Below are 19,083 nucleotides of genomic sequence, written 5' to 3'. Positions count from 1 at the left end.
ACACACGAACATCCCACACTGATAACACACACATACATCTCACACTGATAACAGAGAATATACTTTCTTCTAAACTACTTGTGAGTCATTATAAAATTGATCCCATATTATGTTACAAAGAAACTAGTAATAAGTTTCATAAAATAGAAATATAACTAATACTGTCTGATCACTATGCAAAAAAACCAATGAACACTTAGCTATCATTAAGAAAATAAAAAATCCAAAATGCCCTTTCACTCGTAATTGAAAACAACCTCATGTAAAGTACACATTGAAAATACAGAATTTTAAAAAATTAATGGTAATGAAAACACCGATAATCAGAATCTATAAGCAATGACTGTCAGAAACTGCATAGCCATAAATACTCTTATAAATAAAAATGAAACAATCAAAGTAAAAAACTTAAATATTCAGCTCAATAAAAATACAAAGAAGTACAAGAAAATAAACTAAAAGAAAGCACAAGGAAGAAAATTAACACAGAGTAAAAACAGAAGTTACTAAAGTACGGAATGGCTAAAAGCATGGAGAGAAACCACTCTGTGGCACAGGTGCATGGGGAAGGCTGACAGTTGAAGGTGGAACAGGGGCACTGAGAAGTGCTACCCATGCCAGAGCCAACAACCTAAACACAAAGTAATGCTAAAGAATTTAAAGATAGAGTACATTATAGGTAACAATAAAACCCAAACTCAGTTCAAGTCCTAACTAGACTGACTAAACCCCCTTACTAATGGCCCAACAGAAGAAATATGCCTGTTTCTAGGCAAAAATACTATTTACCTCAGCCACAACTGATCTATACACAATGTCTGCCATTCAATCAAAAATGACAAGATGCTAAAAAGCAAGAAAATGTACCCACTGCCAAGAGACAAAGCGATCAGCAGAATCATGCTCAAGGGTAAACCAGATGTTGAAAACATCGGACAGGGAATTAAACATAAATATGATTGACATGCTAAAGGCACCAGTAAACATGGTAAACAGCATTCATAAACAAACAGCATTCATAAACAGGTGGGTAATTTTTGAAGATATAAAGAAACTATAAGAAAAACCCATAGGTGAATCCTAGAAATAAAAATACATGGTAATAGATATGAATAGCGCTCAGGATGGGTTCATCAGTAGATTGACACAGCTGAGGAAAGAATCAGTGAACTGGAAGATAGGTTATGAGAAATTACCCAAATTGAAACACAAGGAGAAAAAAAGAATGGAAGTGGGGAGACACAGAACAGAGCAGCCTAGAGCTGCAAGACAGTATCAGATGATCTAATGTCAATAATAGAAAAAAGAGACCTAATATATCCAAATTCTGTTTTTTCTAGTTACCTTGAGCAAGAAGAAAACATTGGGGACATGTTACAAAGACTCAGAAGTTAACATAAAGAGACTTCCAATGGCCAAGTCTGGGAAATTTTAAGGAACAAAATAAATAATGACAGTAATCAATTATAAGCCATAAATTAAAATAAGCATTCATGGCTTTATACTCATATACACTGATACTTATATAGATGTACATTTATATGCTGATATAAATGAATAAATAAGAGAGCTTTTCATTACAGCATAATTCCAACTAAGGCATACAGAAGAAATTGTGGAAATAGAAAATCATCATTTGAGAAACATCAGGGCAAAAATTGTTTCAGGCAAAAATGATTAGCGGATGCTAAAATTTGTGGGTGGAAGAATGATGAGAAACAGGATATTTATATGGTCTCAAAATATCTCCACACAATATACTTCTTAATGACAAATGGAAAAAATAATAAGCACACTGAAGAAACCTAGCATATGTCCCCTTAACAAAGTGATGTTAACATTATCAGTAATATCACAAATCAACAAGTGTTTCCTGATATGTGTTTAGAGAAGGACATAATATCAAATTTTCAGTATTTCTGCTGAAAAATTAAATCAGGATGTAATCATGTAGAGACAGCAGACAAACTCCCACTGAGGATTAGGCTACAAAATAAATGGTCAGTGCTTCACAAAAGTGCTGAGGTCATGAAAAACCAAGCAAGATTGAGGAACTGTCCCAAATTCGAGGAAATACTAAATAAAAGCATAATAACTAAATGCAGTGTTGAATCCTAGACCAAAAGAAAGGGTATTAGTGGGAAATTGGTGATATTCAAATAAGGTCTATAGCTTAGATAATAGTAGTGTATTTACAGTGTTGTATCAATCTTGCTAAGATATAATTGTTGGGGATTCTGGGCAAAGGATATTTGAAAAGTCTTTTTGCAACTTTTCTGTAAGCCTGAAGTTAATTTAAAATAAGTTGTTAACATTTTTTAAGTTAAAAAGAAATGAAGTGACATAAAAAAACAGGCTGCTGCCTATGTCATACTTCTTGTCAATAGACTTTGCAATGCACAAATTTAACCATTTCTCTCCCTGTTCAAAACCTTCTAAGCCTCTGGCCTTCCTTACCTGGTCCCTGTTGGCCTCATCAAACTCAGCTCTTGTTCCTCCTAACAGCTATCCTAGATTCCCACTATCCTGAGCTCTTCAAATGCACTGGGCTCTGTCAAGCCTATAGGTGTCAGGAGCCTCCTTATCTGAACCTCCAGCACCAGTGCTGGACCTAGTGTATCAAATGTCCAGAGCAGGTATCTTTTTAACGCCTCTCTCTTCTAAATGATGAAATTATTTTCAGTTGAAATCACATAATAATTCGTAATAATCATTATTTTCCTAATGTGTTCACTAGTTTAAAAACAATTGACAATTTTAAAAGAACAGATGCCAATTTAAAAGGTTTTCACAAAATCTGTAAAATATTTCACGTATGAATTAAAATCTCTCCTGACCTGTAATAAAACTATTACAGGTTTGTACTGTTTCAGTTTTTAATTTTAAATCAAGTAAGTGGTCACTTAGCATGAAGTAACTCTAGTCCTGTCATCCTTCCAACCATTGTGCTCTCATTGCTTATTTTGAATCTACTGTTTAAATGCAGGAATACATAGTACTTCAGAGGTTGGAGACAAACAATATCAGAGGTGAGCTCATCTGTACCATCATGAACTGACTCTGGAAACAAATGAGTGTCGTTAGGTATGTGTTGGGGGATGGAGGTGTGATGGGGGGTGAGTTGATGGTACAACTGGGAGTTCTCTGAATTAACTTCCACGTACAGTGAAAGGTTTCCTAAAGGAAAGGTAGCAAAAATGTGCCAATTTCCTGTTTATGTATTTATTATTTAACTTCAACAGTAACATCAGCAATTATTTAGAAGTTAGACCAAGAAATTGTTTGGGGGAGTAGGAGAATTCTATTGCTGACATTGCCTAGAATTTATTACCATGTGGTGATATTTAAAAAGAAGCCTCACTTTTAGTTGCTTCTGTTATTACTTTTAATTTCTCCACAATGCATCCCCTCACTGCCTGCTCCTGTCTGCTCCTCCCACCATCTTACCTCTGGAATTCCACTGCAGAGCACCCTATGTTTCCTTCTCTCACTACATCTGTCACCCTGCTTTGTAATAGCTTATTGATGTATCTATATCATATAGGATATTCTGAGCTACTTGAAGGCACAATTCATGCTTTATTTATTCATCTCTATATCCCCAACAACTGAGGCACAATAGATTCTTAATAACTGTTTGCTGGAAGAAGAATGATTCAATAAATACAAGATGTGGGCCAAGATCCCTACATATATACCCCTGACAAAAGTAAAAATCTTCCAACTTTAACAGTGCCCAAATTCTTAGGACTTCCCAGTTGGAGCCTGCGTGGACTTCTGATAAAGTGGAAGAGGTGGTCCCAGTCAAAAGGCCATGCTTTCTTATCTGTACAGCAAATACTGCTGGAGTATAAGGCGGAGAACTCAAAATTGGTGTCAGACAATGATGGGTTTATGTCCCACCTCTGCCACTTAATGGCAACATTTGAAATGGTTGTAAAATCGCTTAACCTCACTAAGCCTCAGTTTCCTCATCAGTAACAGTGGGTATAATTCCCACATGGCAGGGTTCTTGTCATATTTAAATGGGAACTCTTTGTTGTCAAGTCTCTAGCATAACGTCTGGCCATGACTGTTACCATCCCATTCCCCTTTTTTCTCTGCAAATTGATGCTTCAAAACACTCCCAATTCATCTCCAGTACATTTATAAAACCAAAAGGACATCTTCTATGTGCCATGACATTTCCTTTACGATAAGAAACATATATTACAACTTGGGGATGTGGCAGCTGTAAATATTTGTCATCAATTACAAGAAGATTCAGTCCTGGAACTCCAGGCTTCCCTTGATGCTGTCGAGAGCATCCAGGGTGCCCTGTGGGTGTCTGAGAGAGGAACTGGAGAACCATATCCTAAACCCTGCTGGAGGTCTGCATAATACCAATAGGGGGTCATGGAGTCCAAAAGCCAGAATTAACCAGCATCATGTTTGCTCTTTTCAATAGATACTTAATTGGTGTCTGTTACTCAACCTGACTGGCTTCCAATAATCACTTATTTTCCAACTTGACAGGACATGCTTAGAGGAAGAGAAAAAGAGAGCACACAGGGGGATAAGTGTAGCGATGGATAGATAATCAACATTTTAAACTGAATTCCAGGTTTGAGCTTAAGCCCCTCACTGGAGATCCTATATTGGATCTATCACGAACAGAATAATTCTACTCTCTTTTTCTCATTATTTTAAACTGGTCAGCAAACAAAAGAAAAGTGTGATGTCTGAGCACATATGTTTCTTGGGAAAATTAACTGAAATGATGGAAGTGATAGTTAATCCAATGCTACCTATCAGAATGTTCAGCAATGCTGAACACAGTCTATTCTGTATTCTGTAATATGGTAGCTATCAGCCACATGTTGTTATTGGGTACTTGAAATGTGGATAGTGCAAATGAGAAACTGAATTTTTTAAAAATTTAATTAATTTATTTAATTTTAAACAATTTAAATATAAATACCCACATATGGCTAGTGACTACTATAATAGACAGCGAAGATAAGAGACCACAATGAAAGCAAAGGCCATTGAATATCATCATGCGCTCAGAGTACTGGTGTTGGGGATGCATTGCTATAAATGCTGTCCAACTCCATGTTACAAACTCGCCTGTATGCTTCTGTCCAGCTTGTGCTCCTCCGAGGTATCTTTAAATTGCTTCCACTGACTTCTAGCTATTATTTGCTGATATCTACTTCCTAAGCTGCCCTCTGCCTAGTTTTCTAAGACCTTTGTATGAGATTTCTCTCATTGTTTTCTGTGTTGCACAAGCCTTAAGTGACACGTTAGACCAGATGAACTTAACTGATATTTACAGGACATTCCATGCAAAAGCAGCACAATACACTTTCTTCTCAAGTGCACATGGAACAGTCTCCAGGACAGATCACATCTCAGGCCACAAATCAAGCCTCAGTACATTTAAGAAAACTGAAATCATATGAAGCCTTTTCTCCAACCACAACGCTATGAGATTTGAAACCAACTACAGGAAAAAAACTGTAAAAAACACAACCATGTGGAGGCTAAACAATATGCTACTAAACAACCAACAGATCACTGAAGAAATCAAAGAATACCTAGAGACAAATGACAATGAAAACACGATGATCCAAAATCTATGGGACGAACCAAAAGCAGTTCTAAGAGGGAAGTTTAGAGCAATACAATATTAATAACTCATGAAGCAAGAAAAATCTCAAACAAATAACCTGATGTTACATCTAAAGCAACTAGAGAAAGAAGAACAAACAAAACCCAAAGTGAGTAGATGGAAAGAAATCATAAAGATCAGAGCAGAAATAAATAGTATAGAGATGAAGAAAACAACAGAAAAGATCAATGAAACTAAAACTTAAAGCTGGTTCTTTGAAAAGATAACCAAAACTGATAAACCTTTAGCCAGACTCATCAAGAAAAAAAGGGACAGGGACTCATCAAATAAATAATATTAGAAATGAAAAAGAAGTTACAATAAACACCACAGAAACACAAAGGATCATAAGAGACTACTACAAGCAACTATATGCCAACAAAATGGACAATCTAGAAGAAATTGAGAAATTCTTTGAAAGGTACAACCTTCCAAGACTGAACCAGAAAGAAACAGCAAATACAAACAGACCAATCACAAGTATTAAAATTGAAACTATGATTTGAAAACTTCCAACAAACAAAAGTCCAGGACCAGATTGCTTCACAGGTGAATTCTATCAAACATTTATCCTTCTGAAACTATTCCAAAAATCTACATTGGAAGGAACACTCCCAAGCTCATTCTATGAGGCCACCGTCACCCTGATACCAACAGCAGACAAAGATACCACACAAAAAGAAAATTACAGGCCAATATCACTGATGAACTTAGATGCAAAAATCCTCAACAATATACTAGCAAACCAAATCCAACAACATATTAAAAGGATCATACACCTTATCAAGTGGGATTTATCCCAGGGATGCAAGGATTCTTCAATATATATGAGTCAATGTGATACACCACATAAACAAACTGAAGAATAAAAATCATATGATCATCTCAATAGATGCAGAAAAAGCTTTTGATGAAATTCAATACCCATTTATGATAAAAATTCTCCAGAAAGTGCACATTAAGGGAACCTACCTCAACATAATAAAGGCCATATATGAAAAACCCACAGCAAACATCGTTCTCAACAGTGAAAAACTGAAAGCATTTCCTCTAAGATCAGGAACAAGACAAGATGTCCACGCTTGCCACTTTTATTCAACATAGTTTTGGAAGTCCTAGCCGCGGCAATCAGAGAAGAAAAAGAAATAAAAGGAATCCAAATTGGAAAAGAAGAAGTAAAAATGTCACTGTTTGCAGATGACATGATACTATACATAAAGAATCCTAAAGATGCTACCAGAAAACTGCTGGAGCTCATCAATGAATTTGATAAAGCTGCAGGATACAAAATTAATACACAGACATCTTGTGCATTCCTAAACACTAACAACAAAAGATCAGAAAGAGAAATTAAGGAAACAATCCCATTTACCATTGCATCAAAAAGAATCGTATACCTTGGAATAAATCTACATGAGGAGGTGAAAGACCTGTATTCAGAAAACTATAAGATACTGATGAAAAAATCAAAGATGACACAAACAGATGGAGAGATACACTATGTACTTGAATTGGAAGAATCAATATTGTCAAAATGACTATACTATCCAAAGCAATCTACAGATTCAATGCAATCCCCATCAAATTACCAATGACATTTTTCACAGAACTAGAACAAAAAATTTTACAATTTGTATGGAAACCCAAAAGACCCCAAATAGCCAAAGCAATCTTAAGAAAAATGGAGCTGCAGGAATCAGGCTCCCTGACTTCAGACTATACTTCAAAGCTACAGTGAGCAAAACATTATGGTACTGGCACAAAAACAGAAATAGAGATCAATGGAACAGGATAGAAAGTCCAGAGACGCACCTATGCACCTATGGTCAACTAATCTATGACAAAGGAGTCAAGAATATACAATGGAGAAAAGACAGTCTCTTCAATAAGTGATGCTGGGAAAACTGGACAGGTACATGTAAATTAATGAAATTGGAACACTTCCCTAAAACCATACACAAAAATTAACTCAAAATGGATTAAAGGCCTAAATGTAAGGCTGGATACTATAAAACTCTTAGAGGAAAATATAAGCAGAACACTCTTTGACATAAATTGCAGCAAGATCTTTTTTGATTCACCTCCTAGAGTAATGAAAATAAAAGCAAAAATAAAAAAATAGGACTAATGAAAGGTAAAAGGTATGGCACAGCAAAAGAAACCGTAAACAAAACCAAAAGACAACCCACAGAATGGAGAAAACATTGCAAATGAAGCAACTGACTAGGGATTAATCTCCAAAATATACAAGCAGCTTATGCAACTCAATATCAAAAAAACCCAAAAACCTATCAAAAAATGTGCAGGAAATCTAGATAGACATTACTCCAAAGAAGACATACAGATGGCCAAGAGGCACATGAAAGGATACTCAGCATCACTAATTATTAGAGAAATGCAAATAAAATGTACAAGGAGGTATCACTTCACAACAGTCAGAATGGCCATCATCAATAAATCTACAAACAATAAATGCTGGAGAAGGTGTGGAGAAAAGGGAACCCTCCTATACTGTTGGTGGGAATGTAAATTGGTATAGCCACTATGGAGAACAGTATGGAGGCTTCTTAAAAACTAAAAACAGAGTTACCATATGATCTAGCAATTCCAATCCTGGGCATATATCTGGATAAAACCAAAATTTGAAAAGATACCTGTACCCCAATGTTCACTGCAACACTATTTACAATAGCCAGGACGTGGAAGCAACCTAAATGTCCATTGATGGTAGAATGGGTAAAGAAGATGTGGTGCATATATACAATGGAATATTAGCCATAAAAAAGAACAAAATAATGCCATCTGCAGAAACATGGATGGACTTAGTGATTTTCATACTGAGTGAAGTAAGTCAGACAGAGAAAAACAAATATCATGTGATACCACATACGTGTGGAATCTAAAAAAAAAGATACACATGAACTTATTTACAAAACAGAAATGGAGTCACAGATGTAGAAAACAAACTTATGGTTACCAGTGGGGGAAGGGTTGGGGGGAGGGATAAATTGGGATTGACATATACACACCAGTATATATAAAATAGATAACTAATAAGGACCTACTATATAGCACAGGGAACTCTACTCAATACTCTGTAATAACCTATATAGGAAAAGTCTAAAAAAGTGGACAGAACTCTATAGCAGAAACAGTGTAAATCATTTACAGTCCAATAAAAAATAAACAGACAAAAAAGAAAACCACCAAAATTCACTAAAAATGTGTATGAACCCCCTTTTGCTCATTTTTACATTTTTATGATTATTTCATTCACACTCTCAATCTAGGGTATTGTTCTTTGTTCAGATTTGTCTTATGTCTTTATCCAGGTGTAAAGTTATAAAAAATGGAGAGGATTAATTATAGCTGAGACCCAGGGAGTCAACCATCAAAGGCTGAGGCAACAAAAGTTTAGGAGAACCTACAGTTCATTTGTCTTCTAATGATACTATCATCTAACCAGTATGTGTTTACAAAAAGACCACTCAGTGCCCCCAGATAAAGGCAATGGGGGACATAAAACAATGTAAAAGTGTTGTTTCTGTGCTCAGGGCATCCCAACCTCCTTAGGTGGAAAAGTTAACATTTCAGAGATAACAGTGAACAAGACATGGCAATATATAATGGATTCTATGAGGCAGATCAGTGGTGTAGATTTTAAGAGATGTGGGAGATCAGTGAGGTTTGCAGCAGTTACTGAAATTGTCTTAGAGAAGGTAGGACTCAGGCTGGGTTTTGAAGAACAGATAATAGTGAAATGAACAGAGAAGAGATTTAACTGAGCATAAAAAGAGAACATTTAAAGAAATAAAATGTTAGCTTTTAAATTTAATAAGAGGGATTCAGAGGTCTGCTTTTTTATGGTTCTGACTGAGAATCCCTTTTAAATGTCTTAAGCAATCAGAGGCAGGGCCTCCCAGTTTGGATGTACAGATTGTGCATGCATATCCAAGAGGGCTCCATTCACAGGGTAAGCATCTTAGATGTGCCTGTATTACAACATATCCTTTCAGGTGGTAGTAAAGTAACTTGCTCTCACAAAATTACTATGCTAATGAATGAGAGCTAGAAGTAGAGTTCTTAAGGGAAGATTGCCTTTTACTTATTCTTACAAAGTCACCCTATGGGTGGCTGGAAGCTTGAGATTGAGAGGTAGGGAGGACATGCCCTTTATGGTCAGAATTCATGAATTCTCTTGTCTCTGAATTCACCCTGCAAGGTCTCAGGAGACCCTTAGGGAGAAAGGAATTATATCAACTCTCAGGTTGTTTTAGTTCACCTTAAGCCTTTTACATGTCTCTCTGGAAAGATCGGGTCACAAAATGATCAGAAAAAGTCAAAGGAAAACAAAAGTTTGGGTCAGATGGATGGTATAGGGAATAAGTACTACAAATGTTTTCTGTGAAGAGAATCCACTGTGCATTGGTGGAGGAACAAATGAGCAGTAAAATGTTTATCATTATTTACAGGTGGGAAGAGAATTTCTAGTAGAAGAGAAGGTGCAGAAGCAGGAAAAATAATCCAAAGAGACAGCAGATGGAGTGTGGGAAGTGTTTCTCCTCAAAAGCACATGAAATTGACTTCTAGTTTCTGGTATGACACGTAAAGAACTTGGAAGTTGTCACTTTCAACCTCACAACAATAAAAAAGCTACTAGAGTGAAAATCAACAATTCTTCTTGGGTCATCAGAGAACTGACGTATAGGATAAATCCCTGCCCTGAAAGCTAGAGAGAGAGGTGGATACAGAGGTGGATACTTGGAGCTGAAGACCAGGAACAGAGGCTGCCACTGAAGCCAGTTCTGGTAGGAACACTTAAAGTGTAACTGAAAAATTTCCAGAAGCTCCATGTGGACTAATCTGAGAGACAAAGTCTTGAGGAGAGGTGGGGGGGACGGACCATGCACTTTTGTGAGCTTTCACCTCCAGGAGCTCCACTAGGTTCTCAGGATGTATGCTGGAGACACATCCTTGTGTTTCTGGTGGGGAGGAGGGCAAGAGAAGTAAGGAAATAACCATTTTGAAATACTTCTAGAATATTCCATCCTGCTTAATAAAGGACTTCCCTCAGAAGAAACCCTTTTATGTACCACTATGAATGGTGATACATAGAAACCACTCTGTATGGTGACGGATGTTAACCAGACTTAATGTGGTGATCGTTTCACAATATACACAAATAGTAAATCATTGTTGTACACCTGAAACTAACGTAATATTGTATGTCAGTTATACAGCTAAATAAATAAATAAATTTGTATAAGAAAAGAAACGTTTTATCAGAGCCTAATGACTTGGGGTTTACCGGAGACTAACTGACCTGGAGGAAGGAAAATACCCAACTCTAGGCCCTTCTAGACTTCATCGAGGAGAAGGGAAACGTCCATGTACATCACACTCTAGACTTCCTGTCTCACCTAAGGGAGAAAAAAGCTGAGAAGCTCTTCTGAATGTCACAGTTCAGATTACAGTCTAAAACAATGAGAACCAATTACAGGCCTATAGGATGCTTCCACTGCTCCCACATTTTCCACCACATCTATCAGACTCCTGTATTGTTAACAGTGCTTTACAGGGAAATGACCTTCAAGGCTTGGAGTTTATTTAAGAAGCCTCTAGGGAAACCCAGAGAGACCAGGGGAGGCAAAAACAAAAATAAGAGAGGAAGAATTAGCCTCTGATACCTAGAGCCACAGCAAGCAGCAAATGCAGCCTAAATTCTAGCCAGATAAACTCACAGTACAGGCATATCTACCTCAGTCTCTTTAACCCAATACATCACATCTAATTTTAAACAAAATATTACAAGGCATGCTAAGAGGCAAAAGCACAATTTTAAGAGGCAAAGCAGGCATTGGAACCAGGCTCACCTATGGCAGACATTAGAAATTTCTGAAATACCTTTGACTAGAAATTTAAAATGCCTTTGATTAATATGCTAAGGTTCTAATGGAATAGGTGGACTACAGAGCAAATGGGTAATATAAACAGAAAGATGGAAACCATAGGAAAGAATCAAAAGGAAATGTGAGAATTCAAAAACACTGTAACAAAAATTAAGAATGTCTTGGAAGGGCTCATCTGTAGACTGGGCACAGCTGAGAGAAGAATCAGTGACCTTGAAGATATATCCACAGAAATTTCCCAAACTGAAGGTAGAGAGAAAAATGAAAGAAAGTTAAAAAGAACAGAATATAAAAGTACTGTGGGACAATTACAGAAGATGTAACATGTGCACAATGGGAATACCAGAGGGAAAAGTGAGTAGAAAAGAAGCCAAAGAAATATTTGAAGTAATAATGGCTGAGAAATTTCCAAAATTAATGACAGACAACAAACTTCAGGTCCAGAAAACTTAGAGACTGTGAAAAACAGTATACACTAAGAAACCTACCCCTAGGCATATTATATTCAAACTTCAGAAAATTTTTTAAAAGGGGAAAATCTTGCAAGGAGCCAGAGGGTGGGGGGACTTTACATATAGAGGAATAAGATAAATTACAGAAATCATGCAAGCAAGAAAAGAGTGGAGTAAAATATTTAAAGTGTTATATATCAAAACTAATAAAATACTGTAAATCAACTGTAATAAAAATGAATAAACAAACAAACAAGCAAATAATAGATGGGAAAAGTGCTAGAGAATGAATAAATGAGAGTAAAATTAGTTTCTCTTATTTTTAATTGGTCTAACAGACGGGAACTTGTTCAGAATAATAACAGCAACAATGTTTTCAGTGACTGTCATTTAGATAAGTGAAATGAAAGACAACAATATTATAAGGAATGTAAGGGAGGAAATGGGAAAACTCTGTTATAAAATACCTGCACTAACCATGAAGTAGTAAAGTTATTTGAAAGTGGACTTGGATAAGTTGTGAATTTATACTGAAAACTATAGTGAAACCACTAATTAATAAAAAAATTATAATTGATTTGTTAAGAGAGGAGAGAAAATGGAATCATGTAAACTGTTCAATTAAAACCACAGAATATAGAAAAAGAGTGGAAGAAAAGAAACAAAGTATAAGAGTACTGGATTGAAAATAGATACAAATACAGTGGATATTAAGCCAATGATATCAACAGTCACTTTAAATGTGAATGGTCTAAATATACCAATTAAAAGATACACTGTGAGAGGAGATAACAGCAACAACAACAAAAAGCAACAAGTACCAACTATACATTGTCTACAAGAGACAGGAAGATATTGATATATTGATGGTAAAGGGATGGAGAAAGACATACTATGCTAAAGCTAATCAAAGTTGGAGTAGCTATATTAATTTTAGACAAAGCAGACTTCAGATCAAGGAAAATTATCAGGGATAAATAGGGGTATTACATAATGATAAAGGGGTCAATTCTCTAAGAAGACATAAAAATCCTTAATGTGTATGTGTTTAACAGTAGAGTGTCAAAATGCATGTGACAAAACCTAATAGACCTACAAGGAGAACTAGACAAATTCACTACTATAGTTGGAGATTTCAACGACCCTCTAACAGTAATCGACAGATCTAATGGCCCCCTATATATGGATACAGCTGAACATAACAGCACCATCAATCAACTGAATCTAGTTGACATTTATAGAATATTTCATTCAACAATGGCAGAACATATTTTTCTAAAGCCCACATGGAACATTTACCAAGACAAACCACATTCTGGGCCATAAAGCATAGCTTCACATATTTAAAAGAATAGAAATCATAGAAAATAGTCTCTCAGACCACAATGGAATAAAACTAGAAATCAATAACATAGTGCTGGAAAATCTCTGAGTACTTGAAAACTGAATAACATACTTCTAAATAACACGTGGACCAAAGAGAAGTGTCAATTGAAATTTTAAAATATCTTGAACCAAATGAAAATGAAAATGCAACTTATCAAAATGTGTGGGATGCAGCAAAAGCAGTGCTTGGAGGGAAACTTATAGCATTGAATGGACATGTTAGAAAGGAAGAAAGATCCAAATCAATAACCAAAGCTTCCACCTTAGGAAACTAGAAAAAGAAGAGCAAATTAGATCCAAATAAGATGAGAAGAAAAAATAAAAGAACAGAAATCAATGAAATTGAAATAAGGAAATCAGTAGACAAAGTTAATGAAAACAAAAGCTGGTTCATTGTGTCAATAAAATTGACGAACATTTAGTCACACTAACCAAGAAGAAAGGAGAGGAGACCCAAATTATTCATATTAGAAACAAAAGAGGAGCCATCACTACTAACCCTATGGACATTAAGAGGATAATAAAAGAATATTATTAACACCTCTATGCCCACAGATTTGATTATTAAGATGAAATGTACCAATTCCTTGAATTATACAAGTTACCAAAACTCACACCAAGGGAAATAAGTAACCCGAATAGGCTTATATCTACTAAAGAAATTAAAACAATGAATAATGGGAAATGTGAATTAAAAACACAAAGAGATATCACCTCAAATCAGTAAGAATGGCTATTATCCAAAGGAGAAGAAATAACAAGTGTTGGCAAGGATATGGAGAAAAAGAAACCCTTGTGTACTGTTGGTGGGAAGGTAAATTGGTGTAGCCACTATGGAAAACAGTATGGAGTTTCCTCAAAAAATTAAAAATAGAACTACCATACAATCTAGTATGGTAGTTCTGGGTATTCCACTTCTGGGTATTTGTCTGAAGGAAATGAAATCACTGTCTCAAAAAGATATCGGCACCTTATGTTTATTGCAGCATTATTTACAATAGCCAAGACATGGAAACAAGCTAAGCAAACCAAGGGTTCATACACAGCTGAATGCTTAATGGAAATGTGATAAATGTTCACATATATATTATATATAAGTGCATAAAGGAAATGCATGTATACGAATGTATAAAGGAAATGTGATATATATTCATAGGTATATATATTTTTTGCCATAAAAAAGGATAGTCTGCCATTTACAACAACGCTGATGGACTTTGAGGGCATTATGCTAAGTAAAATTAGTAAGAAAGAGAAAGGCAAATACTGTATGATCTCACTTACATGTGGAATCTAAAAAACAAAAACAAAAAACTGCACTCATAGATAGAAAGAACAGATTAGTGGTTGCCAGAGGCAGGGGTGGGTGAAATGGGTGGTTGTGGTATAAATAAATAAATAAATAAATAACCTTCAAAACAGAAAGCAGCTGGCCCAAATGGCTTCACTAGTGATGCCAAAATGATTTCACTGGTGAAGCCCAAACGGTTTCACTGGGTGAATTCTACCAAACCCTTAAGGAAGAATTTGTGCCATTTATCTACAATCTTATCCAGAAATATAAAATTAGAGGGAAAGTTTCCTATTGCTTTTCATGAGAACAGCATCATCCTAATGCCAAAACCAGGCAAAGACATTATAAAAGAACAAAAACTACAGAAAAATAAAATCTCATAAAACATAGACGCAAAAAATGTCGCCAAATATTAGCAAATTAAACCCAATAATGTATAAAAAGAACTATACAGCACAACCAAGTGAGATTTATCCCAGTTAAGCAAGGCTACTTCAATGTTCAAAAATCAATTACTGTAATCCATCACATCGACAGGCTAAAGAAGAAAAATTAGACGATCATATCAATAGATGTAGAAAAAGTGTTTGACAAAATTCAACACCCATTCATGATAAAACCTCTCAGCTAAATAGGAATGGAAGGGAACTTCCACAACTACACATCACAGAAAACCTACAGCTAATATCATATTTAATGGTGAGAAGCTAGAAGCTTTCCTCATAATATCAGAAACAAGGTAAGGATGTCTCCTCTACCCAATCCTATGCAACATTATTCTGGAATTCCTAGCTAATGCAATGAGACAAGGAAAGGAAATAAAAGGTATACAATTGGGAAGGAAGAAATAATACTTTGCTTGCAGCTGACATTATGGTTTATGTAGAAAATTGCAAAGAATTTACCAAAAAAACTCCTGGAACTAACAAGTAATTATAGCAAGGTTACAAAATACAAGGTTAATATTAAAAGTCAATTGCTTTCCCATATACCAACAATGAACAACTGGAATTGAAATTTTAATTTATAAACACAGTATCATTTACATTGGCACCAAAAAAAGAAATACTTAGGTATAAATCTAACAAAACATATACTACATACACACACACACACACACGTGCACACACACACAGAAATAATAAACATAAAAATATGTGAGAAAAATTATAAAACACTGATGAAAGAAATCATAAAAAATCTAAATATGAATGGAGAGATATCCTATGTTCATGGATAAGAAGTCTCAATATTGTAGAGCTGCCAACTTGATATTAGATTCAAAGCAATCCCAATCAAAATCTCCACAAGTTATTTTGTGGATATCTACAAACTGTTTCTAAAATTGATATGGAAAGGCAATAGACCAGAATAGCCTACACAATGTCGAAGAAGAAGAAGATATTTGGAACACTCATACCACCCAATTTCAAGCCTTGCTATAAGGCTGCAATTATCAAACAGTGTGGTGTTGGTGAAATAATGGGCAGATCAATGCAGCAGAGCTGAGAGCCCAGGAATAGATCCACACAAATATAGTCAACTGATCATTGACAAAGAAGCAAAGGCAATTCAATGCAAAAAGCAGGCTTTTTAAACAAGTGGTGCTGGAACAAATGGATATTCACACAGAAAAAAAGATTAATCTAGACACAGATGTTACATCTTTCACAATAATTAACTCAAAACATATCACAGACCTAAATGTAGAATACAAAAATATAAGACTCCTATAAGATAATATAGGAGAAATCTAGGTGACCATGGGTTGTCAAGGACTTTACTTTTTAGATTTCACCAAATTCATAACACCGCTTGTCAGAATACAACATTAAGAAAACAGGCAAATCACAGGTGAGAAAATATTTACAAAATATATATATGACAAAGAATGTGCATCCAAAATGTGTAAAGAACTTATACAACTCAAAATATAAACAACCCAATTCACAATTAAAAAATGATTTGAACAGTAACGTGAAAAAGGGAGATATACAAGTGGCTGAGTACACAAAAAAGGTGCTCAACATCTTTATTCACAAAGGAAATGCAAATTTAAGCCACAACAAAATATCATTACAGCTGTACACATGAAACTAACACAATCAACAAACCTTGGGTTTGTCAATGACTTTTTAAAAACAGCAAAACCATGATCCATGAAAGAAAAACTGATAAGTCAGACTTCATTACAATTTTTAAAAATCTCCTCTATGAGGGAAACTATTAAGAGAATGAAAAGGCAAGCCACAGACTGGGAGAAAATATTTTCAAAACACGTATCTGATAAAGGACTTGTATCCAAAATATACAAAAAACTCTTAAAACTCAAGAAGAAAGCAGCCCGATTTAAAAATGGGTAAAAGATCTGAACAGATCTCAGCACAGAAAATATGCAGATGGCAAATAAGCACATGAAAGATGTTCAACATCATCATATGCCTTGCATATTAAAACAATGAGATGTTACTACACACCTATTAGAAGAGTTAAACTCTGAAACTCTGACAACATCAAATACTGGCAAGGATGTGGAGCAACAGGAACTCTCATTCATTGCTGCTGGATATGCAAAACAGTGCAGTCACTTTGGAAGGTAGTCCGGCAGTTTCTTAGAAAGCTAAATATGCTCTTCCTGTGTGATCCAGTAATCACATTCCTAGTTATTTATCCAAATGAGTTGAAAAGGTACATCTGCAGAAAAACCTGGCCATGGGTGCTTATAGCAGCTATACTAATAATTGACAAAACTTGGAAGCACCAAGCTGTCCTTCAAAAGGTGAATGGATCAACGAACTGTGGTACGCCCATATAATGAAATATTATTCAGTAATAATAATAAAAAAGAACTATCATGCTGAGAAAGACTGGAAGGAATCTTAAATTTACATTGCTAAGTGAAAGACAACAATCTGCAAAGGCTACATACTATAGATTCCAATTATATGACGTTCTGGAAAAGGCAGTTGCCAGGGGTTTGGATCTAGGGAGAGAGAGGGGTTAATCATTTGAGCACAGGAGATTTTTAGGGCAGTGAAACTCTTCTGCGTGATACTGTAATAGCACATGGAATGGATGCACGACATTACATATTTGTCAAAACCCACAGAACACAAAAAGTGAACCCTAATGTAAAGTATGGCCTTTAATTAATAATAATATATCAATATCAGTTCATCAATTCTAACAAATGTACGACAGCAATGCAAGATGTTAATGATGGGAAAAACTGGTTATGGGAGTGGGGAGAAGGGGGTGTGTGGGAGTTGTAAGTACTTTTTGCTTAATTTTTCTGCAAACCTAAGGCTGCTTTAACAAATTCTGTTAGCTTTTAAAAGACATATGAAATTTTGGTGTAATTTAAGAACATCTTAAGCAAGAGGAAAGCCTGAATGTTAGTTTTCCAAGGTCAAGAAGGAGCCACCAAATACAATGCCATGATTCACATAGACCATTCACTGCACGCTTAAGGACATGATGCGAGTGGGAGAAGCTGGTGCCATTAGAAAGAATCAGGAGTATGATGATCACATGAAAAGGCACAAATATCTTTCCATCAGATTCTCTCCTTGAAACATGCTGTAAAACCACATGAAAGGCAATGACCTTTCATTTCCCTGAAATAACTCCCATGGTACATTCACACTTTCCTCAATATTTATCAAATCTGTATGGTATGGTGGGTCAGGGCAATAGCTCTGGAGTCAGATGACCTGGGTTCAATTTCTAATTCCACTACCTGTTTGTCGAGTGACTCTGGGCAAGAAATGTCTTAACTTTGCGCCTCGCCTTTTGCATTTGTAAAATGAGGGTAATGATATTACCTATTTCATGGAATTGTGAGGATTAAAAGAAATTAATTCCTGTGAAATGTCTAGAGCATTGTCCTTTTGGACTACCTCCTTGTGGAGATGCATAAACACATTAATGTATTAAGGGCTTCCCTGAGTCCTACACTAAAAACTGTTCTTAATGGCAGTTTTCCTAAATTCATCTGACTAAACAATCTCTCTCTTTTTCCACTGATGACAATTCTGCAGAATGGATATTAATTGGAAAATACTTTGAGCGATGCTGGGCTCAAATATCAGCCCTCTCTCTCTGCTCGTTGTCTATTTCCTTGCCCTTTTCTCTTATCATCGCCTACAAGATCTAAATAAGAATCACAATCTCTTTTCTAACGACCTCTGTATTACGGGGCTGAATTTTCTCTTAAAGAGAGAGAGATCTGGAACAGAGTAACACTTCTGTGGCATCTGGTGGATAAGATTTCTTCCTGCTGTTTGTGATATTCTCTCCATCAGAAACCCATAACAGAAGAACTCTAAATTGCTGGGTAGATGCTCAATCCAATGGGGGATCTGTTCCATGTCACACATTGAGTGCTGG

At 35.7% G+C, this 19,083-nt stretch overlaps 1 long non-coding RNA gene across 1 annotated transcript in view; it reads right to left on the bottom strand.

The window, feature by feature from the left end:
* The window catches only part of LOC149747248 (uncharacterized), a 72,763-nt gene that overhangs the window by 45,332 nt on the left and 8,348 nt on the right, over nt 1-19,083 (bottom strand). The window lies entirely within an intron of this gene.

The sequence above is a fragment of the Delphinapterus leucas genome, chromosome 16, assembly GCF_059928025.1.
Source record: "Delphinapterus leucas isolate spDelLeu-1000000601 "Yukka" chromosome 16, BTC_Dleu_Yukka2, whole genome shotgun sequence".
Lineage (NCBI taxonomy): Eukaryota > Metazoa > Chordata > Mammalia > Artiodactyla > Monodontidae > Delphinapterus > Delphinapterus leucas.
The sequence above is the reverse complement of the archived record's forward strand: the minus strand, read 5'-3'. Positions and strand labels throughout refer to the sequence as shown.